General features: G+C 42.9%; 1 protein-coding gene across 4 annotated transcripts in view; it reads right to left on the bottom strand.

Moving 5' to 3' along the window:
- The window catches only part of PDZD2 (PDZ domain containing 2), a 330,846-nt gene that overhangs the window by 112,642 nt on the left and 204,517 nt on the right, over window positions 1-13,687 (bottom strand). Inside the window, exon 1 of one of the 4 annotated variants that reach the window (XM_074329029.2) lies at window positions 13,287-13,465. The exons of the other annotated variants lie outside the window; for them this stretch is intronic. The gene's annotated coding sequence lies outside the window, so the exon portion shown is untranslated. Of the gene's footprint in view, window positions 1-13,286; window positions 13,466-13,687 lie in introns of those variants that run through there. 4 annotated transcript variants of the gene reach the window in all.

Here is a 13,687-nt window from a genome sequence, read left to right as displayed (position 1 = left end):
TTCTTAATTTTGTACTTTAAGTATACTACATTTATTCCTTTCTTCTGAAATTGGGAAAAATTTATTATGCTAAAGAGTGTAAGCAAATTATGTCTCAATAATTTTATCATCATTATCATCATCATCATAACACAATTAAAAAATAACTCTTGCAAACTACACTCTCACTCTGTCTTCACATACCAACTTCCATCAATCGATAGCACGTCAGCTATTTATTTGCTTATGTAGGAAGGATCCATTTAACGGAAGGAAAGTGTACAAAACTGAGTCTTCCTGGCTGGTTTGTGCTCTTCAGTTTTCCAGCCACCTAGAACTCACCTTCTCAGTCCTTCCAGCTCCATGTGGATCTTCTCTAAAGCAAATACAGTTAACTGTATTAAATGCTGGTGCCAGGATGGTTGTCTTAGGCTCCTGGATCAGAATTTGATCCCATGGGATGTTTTAAACCAGTCCCACATAGCTTTAGTCCAAACCTATGGGTTTTCACGGCCAGTCAACGTACTTCCATGAGAACCAACTAAAGGCATGGCCATATTTGACTGCAGTAAGAAAAGTGCAGTGACCACATCAAAGCAGGTGCTAATCCTGTTCTGGATAATATTGCACGTAGAGAGTTTGATTTAGTTTAGGCATCAAAATTTAAAACTCGAAGTTCTGTCTTATGATGAGCAGCTAAAGAGACTAACGGTCCTTACCCTGGAGAAGATAATGACGGGGGGTGGGGACGATACATATAATGGTTTTATACACAAATATCTGAATGGCTATATGAAGAAAGGGGAAGACCATCCCAGGGTGACACAGGTTATAGGATTAGAATCAATGAGAAAAAGATAAGGTATGGAAGATATTTGGCTTCAAAAGACAAAATTTTTTCAAATACCAAGTGCTATTCCGTGATGAAAATGGCTGCCTTCTGAGGTAGGAAGGCCACTAGGGATGCTGTCCGCAGGGTTTCAGATTCTGTGGGAGGAGGGCTGAAAGGACTTGCATGAACAGAAATGACCAACAGTAAGCCAAGGACGCTGAACTTGGTGTCTACCAGCTATGCCACACCTGAGAAAGGATGGGGTTTCTGGGACAGGAACCGAAAGAGAAGGAAGGCAGGGAAAGAGAAAGGTGTGAACATATGGAAAGATGGTGGAGAAAGAGGAGACACACTTCAAGTCATTTTGCTTGTGTCGTGGGGAAGATGAATGCTGGCACGGCTCTCCAGCATCTGATCACTCTTTGGATCTGGGAGAAGCTCCCATTTTATGGGACGTGGGGAAGAAGAGACACTTATTCTCTGCTCCCACTCCCAGGTGCCAGTCTACCAGCACATGACTTAGATTTGGCCCACTGGAGGCTCTTGCCTGGCACTCTGGATCACAAGGAAATGATGTGAAGACACAGGGACAGATAAAGGCTAGTCACAGGAGTCCAATAACGGTGGTGGTGACGATGGTGATGTCCTAAGGACACTGTTCCTGTGTCATGTGTTCTTGGCCACTTGGTTGTTGACCATTCTCTTGAGTCCAGGCCTTGATACTTCTATTGGCTCCTGTGAGCTACCCGATATTCTGCCACTGCATTTCTTCTCTGCTTACATGAGCCAGAATTGGTTTCTGTTGTTCGCAACCTCAAAACCCTGTTAGGATCACAGGGATTGGGAAAGGGAGGTTTTAAAAGCTATTTTACATTATCCTTATGTCATCACGAGGATGAAACTAAAAATTACACAGTTCCTCATATCAGTTGCATTTGGAGAACTTTTTTTAAGAATCAGATTCTCTGTTCTACTTATATTTCTAATTGCTGCCAAGATTCTGAAGTACTAAATCAGGCTGGGGGATGGCGGCAGTGGTGGTGGTGGTAGAAGCCAGCATATTTTTTTTGCCCTGAAATTTTCTAGGTAATTTTTTATTTTTATTAGTTTCAGGTGTACAAAACAATGTAATAGTTACATTTGCACTCCTCACAAAGTGATAACCCCCCTCTCCCAATCTATTACTCTTCTGACATTGTATAGACCTGTTACAATTCTATTGACTCTATTCCCCGTGCTGTACTCCATATCCCGTGTCCATATATATATAAAATTATAGTTGACATTCAATATTATTCAGCTTCAGGTGTATAGTGCAGTGGTCAGGCATTTCTAGGTAATTCTAATGCAGACTCTCAGCAGTCTGGCATTTGGGTTCCTAAGCAAATTGAAATGATTGAACCATTTAACACAATTTGTCTGTATTACCAAAGTCTTTTCAATCTCCTGTTTCAGACCAAATCTGACCAACCTACAAATGTCTACAGGGTGAACCTCACCTCTTGCTCTTCTCCTTGTTCGCACGTAGCTCCTTCCACAAAACCCACACAGCCCTGCCTCATAAAACCCACACAGTCCTGCCTCTACTGTGGACTCTCACCCTCTAGGAATGCACTTCCCATTCTCTCTGACTATGCAGGTCCTACTTAAGCATCAAGGTCCAATTTAAGAATGGCTTCTCCCATGAACTCTTTCCCATTCATTCCAACTTAGGATTTTTGCACAGATCCTATGATCTCAGAGCTGGAAGGGCCTTCTAATAAACACATGCCATCTGTGTCATGTCCTTAAATCACATTTCTTTCATTAAAATTAATTTCTTATATTTTGTTTCAAATGTCATTGCATTTATACTTTATCCAAGTCCATAAATTTTCTCTAAGCAACTCTATAGAGACATAGTTGGTACTTCATATCATTAAGGTTAATTACCATCGACTGAGTTCCCTCATTCTTAAGCAATGCCATTTCTTGGGGGAGAAAAAATAAAGCTTTATTCATTCTAGGGCTCTCTCTCTGTTGGAACAGTTGCATAAACTTTTTAATTGATATTGAAATCTGTCTGGTTCTTAATCTAGTCTGGAACACAAGGTCGAAAACCCTGCCATTCTCAAAATGACAAATCTTGAAGCATTTTCACCACCCAGAGGAGGAGGAGAGGCATCAAAGGCAGTCCTTGCCTTTGAGCAGACAGAGAAACATCCTGTGACTTACATGTACCAACTCGCTCACCCAAACGATTCCTGGCTCTGGAGCACAGCTGGAAAATGGCCATTAAGGGCAGAGGGTGTGAAATGATTCACTAATGGGCCATTAGGGCTACTTTAATCAGGAAATCAAAAGTGATTTATTTCTATGGGACTCCTGATTCTTCCTCCCCACCCCCACCCACAAAGTAAGCCTCTCAATAGGTTATAATAAAGTATTTCTTCTATCTGTAGTGATTCTATTTGGAACCACTCAGCAGAAGTGTTAAGTCTTTGGGGCTAATATAATAATACTGATGATGAGGAGACCGCTTTAAGATTACAGAATGCTTTGTACTTTACCCCTAAAGCCCTTCATATACTTCGTTTTATTTGATTTTCACAAAAACTTCGTAAGGGAGGTAGTGGCACAGACAGAATTATCCTCACTAGACAGATAAAGAAGTTGAGGCATTGAAGGATGAAGGGGTCTAATGAAAACATGGGGCCCTCTGCACATTCTAGGAGCCTGAGTCTGTCAGGTGTGGAAGCATCAGGATGGATGATGCCACTCACATTTTAGTGCTAGAACTGGGGACAATGTTTGGGTTGAATTTGGTCCACATTCCACATATACACTGTACAGACATTTGATTATTGTTACTCCAATGTGACACCACCCCAGAAACAAGGGCCCCTGAGGCTTAGAACAGTGGGTGAAGTCAAGGAATATGTATTGAGTGTGGTCTCCATGCACTAACCCAGATGACACCCCCCGATGCCAGTTCAGCCACGAAGCCTCAGTTTTCTCATCCATAAAACGGGGGTTCTGGGTCTGAGATAATAGGTCTACAGGGGTGGTTTTCAGATGTGGCTGATTATAAGAATAATCTGGGAAAGCTTCAATTTGAAGAAGATGACACATTTATTACATACAAGCTTTAAGCATAAATAAAAGTATAAATAAGAAATAAGAGAAATCTCCAATCACCACACCCATTGGTGACAAGACAGCAGTGACAGAAAAACATTCTCAAACAGGTGGTCACCATCAGAGGAATTGCATTACTCTGTGGAACGTTTTACGACTCTAGACCCTTACCCAGAACTGGGGGTGGGGACCCTGTAATCTGTATTTTATTAAATGCCTCTTGAGATGCAGCCAGATTCATGGGAAGGCTTTTGGGAACCAGGAGCATCAATGATTAATAGGGAGCCTTTTTGTGGAGATTAGTACAAAACAGCATGTTTTGCAGCGAGAACTCTCCCAGGCATGAGGTGTCATCTGTGTTTCCTTAAGGCTGCCATCCCCACTCTTGGGGCTATGGGGAATTGGCTCCAAGAGTAGAAATAGTAATAAGCAGTTAAAAGAAAAAAAAAAAAGTAAGAAAGACAGTAGAGATAGTAAGAGTCACCCTGTAATGGCTGTGTACCTGCAAAAGTCCCCCCTGCCTCATCCACACACATGAAGCTTCTCAGAGACGATGCACAAATGGGTGGTGGGCAGGCAAGCAGACCCAGGAAACATCTGGCTTCAGCCCAGGGTAACAGATGTGGTTTCAGGCAGGAAGGGCCTGGAAATATGGAAGCTGAAGCAGAACACCTGGTGGATCACCACAGTGGAGGAGAGAATGAGGGAAAGAAAACGGGGTGGGGGCAGGAGTGGTCTTACGGGAATCTAGTTGAGACAAGTCCAGAGTCTCAGGGAATTGCGGTGTGATCACTCATCCCTAGGCTTGAGAGAGAACACTAAGTCTAGGTCCCTGGAACATGCTTAAGACTTATTCCATACTACATCCTCATACTCAAGTACCCCTCTCCTGGGGAAGCAGGGCTAAGATGGCGGAAACAAGCAAACAACAAACAAAGATAGCAGTAACATATTTAGTCATTGGAAGGATCCTTCCTTCCCTAGGAATGAATAAACTGGGTTTTGGATGCCAGTCTCCTGGGAGTTTGATTAGCATGTAAGTCCCCAGGCAGCTGATAACCTCTGGTATTTGGACAGAAGTGGATTTCCGCACCTCTGTGGCCACCCTGTGAAGCTACCATCTGGCTGTATACCTAAGCGGTCTGACCAAGGTCAGTAGCACGCACACCTTTAAGAGACAGCAGGTCAGGACCGGGGTCTCTGGAGTTATTAAAGAAAGCTGTTTGGGCCATGACTTTTCCCCCTCATATTCTCTGCCAAAGGACCTTTCTCTAATTTGCAAATGGATATGAAAATCTTACAAAGACATACAACTTGCATCATCTAATTACACACTTAATAAATCACCCTTAGGGAAAGAAGGAAGCCATACAGTGCTCCTCAGAGCAGAGCATATGGTCACAAGGCACGTACAGGGATCAGACGGGAAATCCAACGGGCTGCAGGCAGGCAGCTGCGGTGTACAGTGCACCTGGTCCACACAGGCCCCGGGAGCTCAGGGCACAGCCCCTCACACGGCTGCAGCTGCAGCAGCTTCCTGGGCAAGGCATTCCCATGACAGAGCCACCTGGGAGACACACATCTGCTACCACGCCCCTTACCTTGAGCTTCCCCCACGTTCACTTCCCAGCCTGGCAGTTGCTCTGGGCTCCAAAAGACTGAGCACAGGACACTGTGAAGCAGAGGAAGTCTGCTTGTCTTTTGAGAGTCTCCAACTTTCCCTCTACCGGGACATCTTTTCCCACAACCAAATGCTACAATAGTAAAGCTATTACCTATAACTAAGATTGATTACAATTATTGGAAGTGAGCTTGGAAAACACAGACCTTTACTTGGATTACTGTAGGCTACAGTCTGGCTACTCTGACTTTGTTAGAAATACAGAAATCTCAAGCCCCACCCCAGACCTCCTCATAAGAATCTGCAATTTATCAAGATCCTCAGGTGAGTCACAGGTTACAACACATCCTACGGTCCTGGGTTAATATTTTTCTCCTGGTAAATGAAGATCTAAATAAATATAAAATGCATAGCCTTTAAGACAGGTTTTCTTTCTTTTCATTCATTCTTTTTTAATTTTTAACTATTTTTGTACCATGGACCTCTCTACTGTCTGGTAAAGTCTCAAATAATATTTTTCAATGCATAAAATACCTAGGATTACAGAGAAACCCAACGATGCTGAAATATAAATATTTTAAAATTTGTGGTATCATAACCCATGTGCTTCTTTATAACACATTAAGCAAGAAAATAGAGCAACAAGTTTATTAACTGATGTATTTTCAAAGTAGTAATGAGTGTAGATGATGTTGGAAGTTTCTGCTACAAACAATACGCATCTTTTTACTGGTGACAAAGACACGGGAACTGCTAATATTGTGCTTTGTTTCCTGCATCCATTATTGAAGGAAATATTAAATTTGAGCTATAGTTTAGTGATAATAAACATTTAATTTTCTTTTCTTCCAGGTTCACAGCCTCACCCTGAAATCTGTTAACAGAATCTAGGCTCAGACGAAGAGATATTTAGGATCTTTTGCAAAAGGAATATAGATGTTGGTCCCCTATCTGTCTGTCTGTCTGATCTTAGTTTGGGCATAAAAAACTGCTCAAATCATTTCCTTCTCTGACAGCTACTGCATTTGCCTTTTTGGCGTCCACGTGAGTTCCTACCACAAAGCTAAGCACTTTGATGTTTAATAAGTACTGATCAAATCCTGTAGGTTGGGGTCTAAACATTTCTGAGACAGACATGCCAGAACACATTCTGAATCCCATTACAGAGAGTAACTAAAATAATCCCATTTCGTAGGAAGCTGCCTTCTCCATCTGCATAGGTACTTCTCCAGACAAATGTGGATTTAATATAAATTACTGACACTGATTTCTGAAACATTTCCCCTGCTCTGCCAGAGAGCCTGAGGCAGGCTCTCTGTCTCTTGGATCATGGGCACCTTTTCAGGGTGATTTTCTTGCCAAGAATAAGCAACACTTCCCACAGCCATGTCAACTGTGGTTCGCAAAATAAGATCCATTTTCAGAAAAAGCCCAAATCGATTTGTCCCCAAATTTCAAAATTGTATACCTAAGGCATCCACACTGCTCTCTGCAGGCTATTTTCTCCTCACACTAGCCAAAATGCCATGAAAGTAAAATGGAACTGAACATATCAGCCTTGGGGAGTTCATCTGACACTTGGTCTGAACTCTCACAGAAAAGTTGCTACTACACAATGAGGCATTTCTCTAACAAAAACAAATCATGTGAACATGTTTGGGCCACATGTTTACAAAAGACAAGAAAGACCTACAAATTTGAGACACAGTCTTACATAAAGATTTTTGCTTAAAACTAGCCATGTCTCCAAATCCATGTGAGTGCCATGAATTAATTTCAGCTTCAACCGTTTTCCCTAACACACACACACACACGCACACGCACACGCACACGCACGTGCACACACACGCACGCACATGCACACACCAATCACTCACACTTAGCTTTTTCCTACCTAGGTTTGCTCATCTGAAAAAGATTTCCATACCTTGCAATTTGAACATCGTATGATGAGTTAGTTGCATTATCTCTAGTTCTCTACCTACCCTGGTTCAGGGATTGGTAATTTAAGACATGATCATAAGAAAGAAAATAGGCTGGAAGTAGAGGAAACCTCACAGATTTGAGGGTCAATCTACAGACAACAAAAGTGTATCATAGCAAATCATATCAGAGTCAAATTGATTTTAAAAATCAGCACTGTATTATTCACTATCATTGAGTCTAGCAAGGTGACTGATTGTATGTAAGGTTTGATAGCTCAGCTTTAAGGCTGCTTTGGTTTTAAAGTAACCCAGACGCTAGAGATGAAGAAACCACAGTAAGAAGACTATAACTGATAGCAGATTCTCTCCCCATTCTGAAATCCCAGTGGGAACAAATGTAATTAATTAAGCCACCAGAACACTAGAGGGATGACTAATGTTGCTCCTAGTGAGAGCTGGAAATAACTGACTCCACTCACATAAGATGAGGTGTTACATTTTTAGTATCCGTAAGAAATTCATTAAGAATGTCTAATTAGTTATAGACATAAGAATGTCTAATGCCTCAGCATTATGAAAACAGCAGGATTTCCACCACACAAAGTTTGGTCAGGCCACTGAGACCCCAATAAAATCTTCATGCACCACCAAGATGTCTCCAGGTACATTACTCAGCTCCAGCGTTCCATTCTCTTAACATTCCTTGACTCACTTGAGAGAGAAACTGAAGTCAAGCAAGTTCTAGCCTGTAAAAAAGATTGTGCAAAGGACTTAGCTTTACAAATCCAAACTGCATCCTTCATTTCTGCCACCTCCTTCCCTGCAGCGCTTAGAGGTAATTTTCCGTTTCTCTTCCAGGTCTTTATTACTCCCATGCCAAAACTGTCTTGCATCTGCTACAGTACAATACCTGTGATGTTTTCCAAAGCCAGCAGCGTATTGCCAGCAGTCAACCCTCTACCCCATGCAGCCGTCTGGGAACTTAAGTCAAAGAGTTGCAAAGTGAAGTTGAAGGGAGGTTCCTTGGAAGCTGGACCCTTCCTCTTGCTGATGGAGCCAGCAAGCCGGAGAAAATAAAAACACTTTTGCCAAAGGGGCAGAAACAGCAGCAAATGGCAAAATTAAAGGGCTGCTGTCCCATGAAGAGCTCCAGGATGAATCCTGAGATGCACGCCACTCAAGTGAAGGTCAAGTATTGTGCCTTTGAATTTCTTCCCACTCCCCCCTGGCTTCGGCACTTCCCTTTGTGCTCTGATTTGGGTGGGATTTCTAAATTGTTCACCGCAGGACCACTTTTGTTTTGGAGGGAGAGAGAGGAGAGCTTATAAGAATGTTTAGGTTTTTGTTAAAAGGGCAAAGCTTGGGGAAATATAATGTATAGACAGAAGCCACTTACCTGCTCTTTAAGGGAGTAATCTGCAGCTGTTGTTTTGCTCCAGTTTGAGGAGTCTCACTGAAAAAGAGGACTTTTAACTGAATTGATTCTCTAGGGCTACTTTGGCCTTTCCTCCAACTTGCCCTATTCTGCCAATTTCCAACTTGGTTTCCATCTTCTAATTCAGGAAGAAAAATAGTGTCAAAATTAGAAAGGAAAAAAAAAAAAAAAGAAAAAAAAAGGTCCAAAGTTGTCTGACTTTAAGCCAACCTGATAGCCTTCAAACTTCAAAATTTCCAACAACACAAACTATGAGGTGATCCTTCTCTTTTACCAAAGGAGACACTTTTGGTCCCTCCAAGTGCTGAGTTCCTTTGGTGCATGTGAAACATAGTTGGATTGCTTCTTCAGGAACAGATGATAAAAAGGGAAGCAGATCTAAAGTCCCAGGTCAATTGTTGACACAGTCTGACTCACTATGCAGGGAACTTGTATCTAAGCCAAGACCATGTGCTCATATCATGCCCTACTGAGGTTATCTGTGGAGTCATAGAATGGCTGCATACCCATGCACACCTGGATTTAACAAACCAAGGCAGCCTGGGGCAGATGTGTCCGCAGGGACAGGAAAGCCATCAGATCTCCTGGTGGGGCACACTCAGCCACTCAGCCTTCTCCTTTGCTGAACAGAGCAAGGTGCATGTCAGCAGAGGAGGAATCTGCCATCTTGTTCCCCGACCACCGAGGAGAAGATAGAGATCCTCCAGTGTGAGAGGGATTTTGTGCTACACCCCGGACCCCACGGCAGGAAATGTATAGAAATCATGTTCGGAAGCGGGAGAGCTCATTGCCTACAGATGTTCTTAAGAGGGACACACTTGTACGGGAACACAAAGCCATGCAAAGGGATCCTCTGCCAGCGACCGCGATGTGACATTATTGACCCTCTTTCATGGGCATGGTTGCAAGTTTTGTCTTTGTATCTCAGAATCATAACTTCTTTTTGCTCAGCTGCTTCTCTCCTCTAGGTTTACACACTTTTGCACACATATGTATACCTCTAGCTCAGTTTTTTATCCCATTTGCAATCCGGAAAAAGCTAATAAAAGCTAATAAAAGGTCAGATCCCAGCCCTATTCAGATAGTGAAAGGGAGAGTGCAAATGCTCCAACTTTGAGCAGGACATTTAGCCCTCCCGACATTCTATAAATACGTTGGTTAATGAAGGGCTGTTCATGGCTTGTACTCCATTTTAGCTCATCATCAGAAGACTCTGCCTGCCCTGATTGTTCTGTCTCTTCATGAGCCAACCTGACTGCATGCCTCAGAAGTCAAAAGGTGCCTCTTGCTACCCTGGGATACCAGGTAGTTCTAGAGCTCTGAGATGTACACCGTTGACTCATGTAGAGGAAGAGGTTACTCACCTTCTGATCATGGCCTTCTGGGAACCCAAAGCTGACCCTTCACCCCAGAGCCTCCTCCACTGAGTCTGGCCTCACAGCACCACACTCTCTTGGGCAAACTTGATAAATTCCCACACATGCTGTGATTCCTAACTGCCCCTCGTGTGGGGAGTCTAGGCCTCAGTCTGTTTGGCTTCCAGTTGAGTTTCAGCAGTTCCACAAATCAAGTTTTTGACAAGGTTTGAAATTCCAGTGCATACAGGAATAACAGGTTGTTTAATCTCTAAATTCAGAGCCAACCCGCTTTCTAAATACAGACAAAGGTGCTGCCTGGCTCGTGTGGTAGATTAAAGGACCCACCCTTGTCAGCTATGAAAACCCAACTTGTCAAGTATACTGCCACCATCTTGTTTTCCAGGCTCAAACTCCCATGGGGCACCACACTGTACATATTTTTATCCTTCCTCACTTGTTTTCACCCGTCAAATTAGGTCCCACCCCCATTCTTCTCTATTGACAGTATCTAATTTCTAAATACATGAGGATAGATGGCTGAAATGTCCTGGAGGAAAAAAAAATTATACCAGCCATTTTATTTTTGTTCTTAAACTACAATCTTTTTGTGAAAACATTCCTGATTTTCTGCAATGGACAATAAGCAACGTACAGAAGCCAGCTCTTTATCCAGGCCTGCAGTTTTAACACAAGAGCAAGGCCACAATTTCCCCCTTGCCTTATTAGAAATGACATTAACAATGAAATACTGTGCTGGGTTCAGGAGAATTATATGTTCAGGGGTAAGGCTGGCAGGCCTACAGTAAGCTTTCTTCGAGAGCAATAAAGAAACACTGTTCTAAATATGAGAAAACACGATATTCATTTAACTCTCTCTTAGTTTGTATTTTTTTCAAAGTGGCAACACCAACTTAGACTGTAGAAGTATGACCAGCATTCCGTCCTCAGAAGAGAAAGAAGGAAGCGAATCGTTTTCGTGTAAGTTAGCGGAGTTTTAGTCTCCATCAGGTTCTTTCGGCACGGATACAGTCAACACATGTTGGTCCTCAAGGTATCTTTATCAGCAGCTTCACCAATGAGGGGAGACGGTAAAAATCCTAACTGTAGACACATAATTCATTTCCCACTGTTTGGACCCTGCAGAAAACCTTCAACTTCCTTGCTCATGAATCTACCCTTTTGGAGGCAATAATGCCACTTAACGTAGACTGTGAAACTGAAATCAGTTTCCAGAACAAACAGCCCACTCAACTGTTGAGGTCTTAAGTAGCTGCATCAACCCATTGATCATACTGCTCATAAATGATGTTAAGCAGGGGTCAGCAGACTTTTTCTTTAAAGGGTCCAAGAGTAAATATTTTAGGCTTTGCAGGATTTGCCCTGTATTCTTCTTTGTTTTTTTTTTATTTTTTTATTTTAACATGTAAAATACATTCTTAGCTCCCGAGACATACAAAAACAGGCTGGGGCATCCTGGACTTGATCCACAGGTCACCATTTGCTGACCTCTGACTGCTTCCAGAATGGTCCTGGGAAAGGAGCCTGTCCCCCAGTTCAGCTTAATTCACTGCAAACAGCACCTAGCATGGACAGGTGTCAAAGGCGGGAAACAAAAGGGACCCACCCAGTAGGTGGACAGTGGGCAAAAAAGAACAAGAGTTGGGTGTAGTGATAAAAAGATCTTCTTGAAGACCACAGGAGGTGCTGTCCCCTCCCTATACATACACTGGGTCTAGCTGTGGAAGCCTGAGAAGTCATAGAGAGAAAGAGACTAGCGATAAGGTACAGGTTTGCCTTGATTAAGCATAAGCGTCTCCCAGCCCTCCAGGCCTAAATTGCAAAGCCACAAGATTTGGCCACCATAGCACGAGGACAACAGCCAGCCAATAAGCAGTAAGCACAGCAGCTCCCACATCTGCCGTCTCAGATGCACCCTGTGGCTAATATGGCATTCTCAAAAACTCAAGTCCAAGAGCACCAGTATTTGGGCTGGCCTATTCGACTGAAATAAAGTTCTCTACCTAATTCTGACGCTCCTGTCACTCTGACCGCACATGCCATTTCCGACCTACCCCATGTCAGTTCAACACAACACTCTGACCACTTCCTTAAGGGAGAAATCCATGCCAAATTATCCAGGCGCCTATCAGAAGCAAGGCCTGGAAATGGTTCAGAAATCCAGGCTTGAGATGGCCTTTATTCTGTTCTGCTTCTCTTATCACAAGCTCCGACAATTCTCAGAGACTCAGCTAACAACCACAGGAACCACAGATCAGTCTTCAAATTATCCTCATGTGTGGCTACAACCCATGGCCCTTCCTGTCTATTTTCTACTTCTGAGTATGAGATGTCGTTGTGAGCGTTTCCAAACCTAGGCCCCTCATTCCCTCCCCACCATGAAAAATATTCAGAATCCACACTTTACTTTCACTCTACTTTCCAATTCCCTGACTTAGAAGCTGAGCGGAGGCAGACGGCCTTAATGGAGAAAACATTAGTGCATTCAGGCTTCACTCTGGATCCCAGTCAATTCTGGATATTTCACAGCTGTTATACATCCACCTCCTTTTATACAAAAGCCAGCAAAATTTAGCAAGCACCTTGTTGGCTCCGAAATATGAAAATATAGCAACGGTCAAGCCTGAAAATCAGTTTCTGGTTGACTGTCTTCAAAGTATTCGTTCTAAAACAATGTCTGCAGTTCATTTATCATCTTATAATTTTTAAGTCAGTTTTAATTTAAATACTGCATGATTTGGGATGATTTTTTTCTTTAAAGCAACCCCAGAATATAATTGTCATTCGGTCAACGAACCACATATAATTGTTTTTCGGTAACCGAAAGACTCCTGCTTGGGCAGATACCACCAGCACAATCCAGGCTAAGTCTGTTTCTTATGTCAACATATCTACTCATGTCTCATACACTTTAAAAAAAACCGAAAAACCTGTGGAAGACAAATCAGTTGTATTCAGAGAGAAAATAAGATTGTCTTCACGCTCAGGTCTCCCCTCCTACCTGCTTTAGGAGCTGATCAGGTGAGCTTTCTCCTCTGTGTGCCACGGCCGCTTGACTAGGACAGACTCCAAAGTTGGTTGTGGTTCGTTCCCCTATCCATTCAGTTCTTTCAAGTCCTGGGATATTAACTATCAACAAAAACGTGAGCCACGCCAGAGTGTGCTCCGAATTCCTGCCAGCTCCCTACGCTCCTTAGCTCAGGAGCCGGTTCTCTTGCGCTCTTTCCCCTCCTCCTGGCTTCACCTCCTGAGCGCCAGGGCCCCACCCACAGCACTCAGATCATTTTTCATTTATGAGTGCATCCAGCTAAACTGTGTTTGTAAGAGAAGGAGCCAACCCTTGCCCTGTGAGTGCATTGAAACCATGCTGCGAAAAACAGCTTTAATTTTCTGGGAGTATGG

This window comes from Rhinolophus sinicus, chromosome 3 (genome assembly GCF_057876585.1).
Source record: "Rhinolophus sinicus isolate RSI-liver-muscle chromosome 3, RSI-T2T, whole genome shotgun sequence".
Classification (NCBI taxonomy): domain Eukaryota; kingdom Metazoa; phylum Chordata; class Mammalia; order Chiroptera; family Rhinolophidae; genus Rhinolophus; species Rhinolophus sinicus.
The sequence above is the reverse complement of the archived record's forward strand: the minus strand, read 5'-3'. Positions and strand labels throughout refer to the sequence as shown.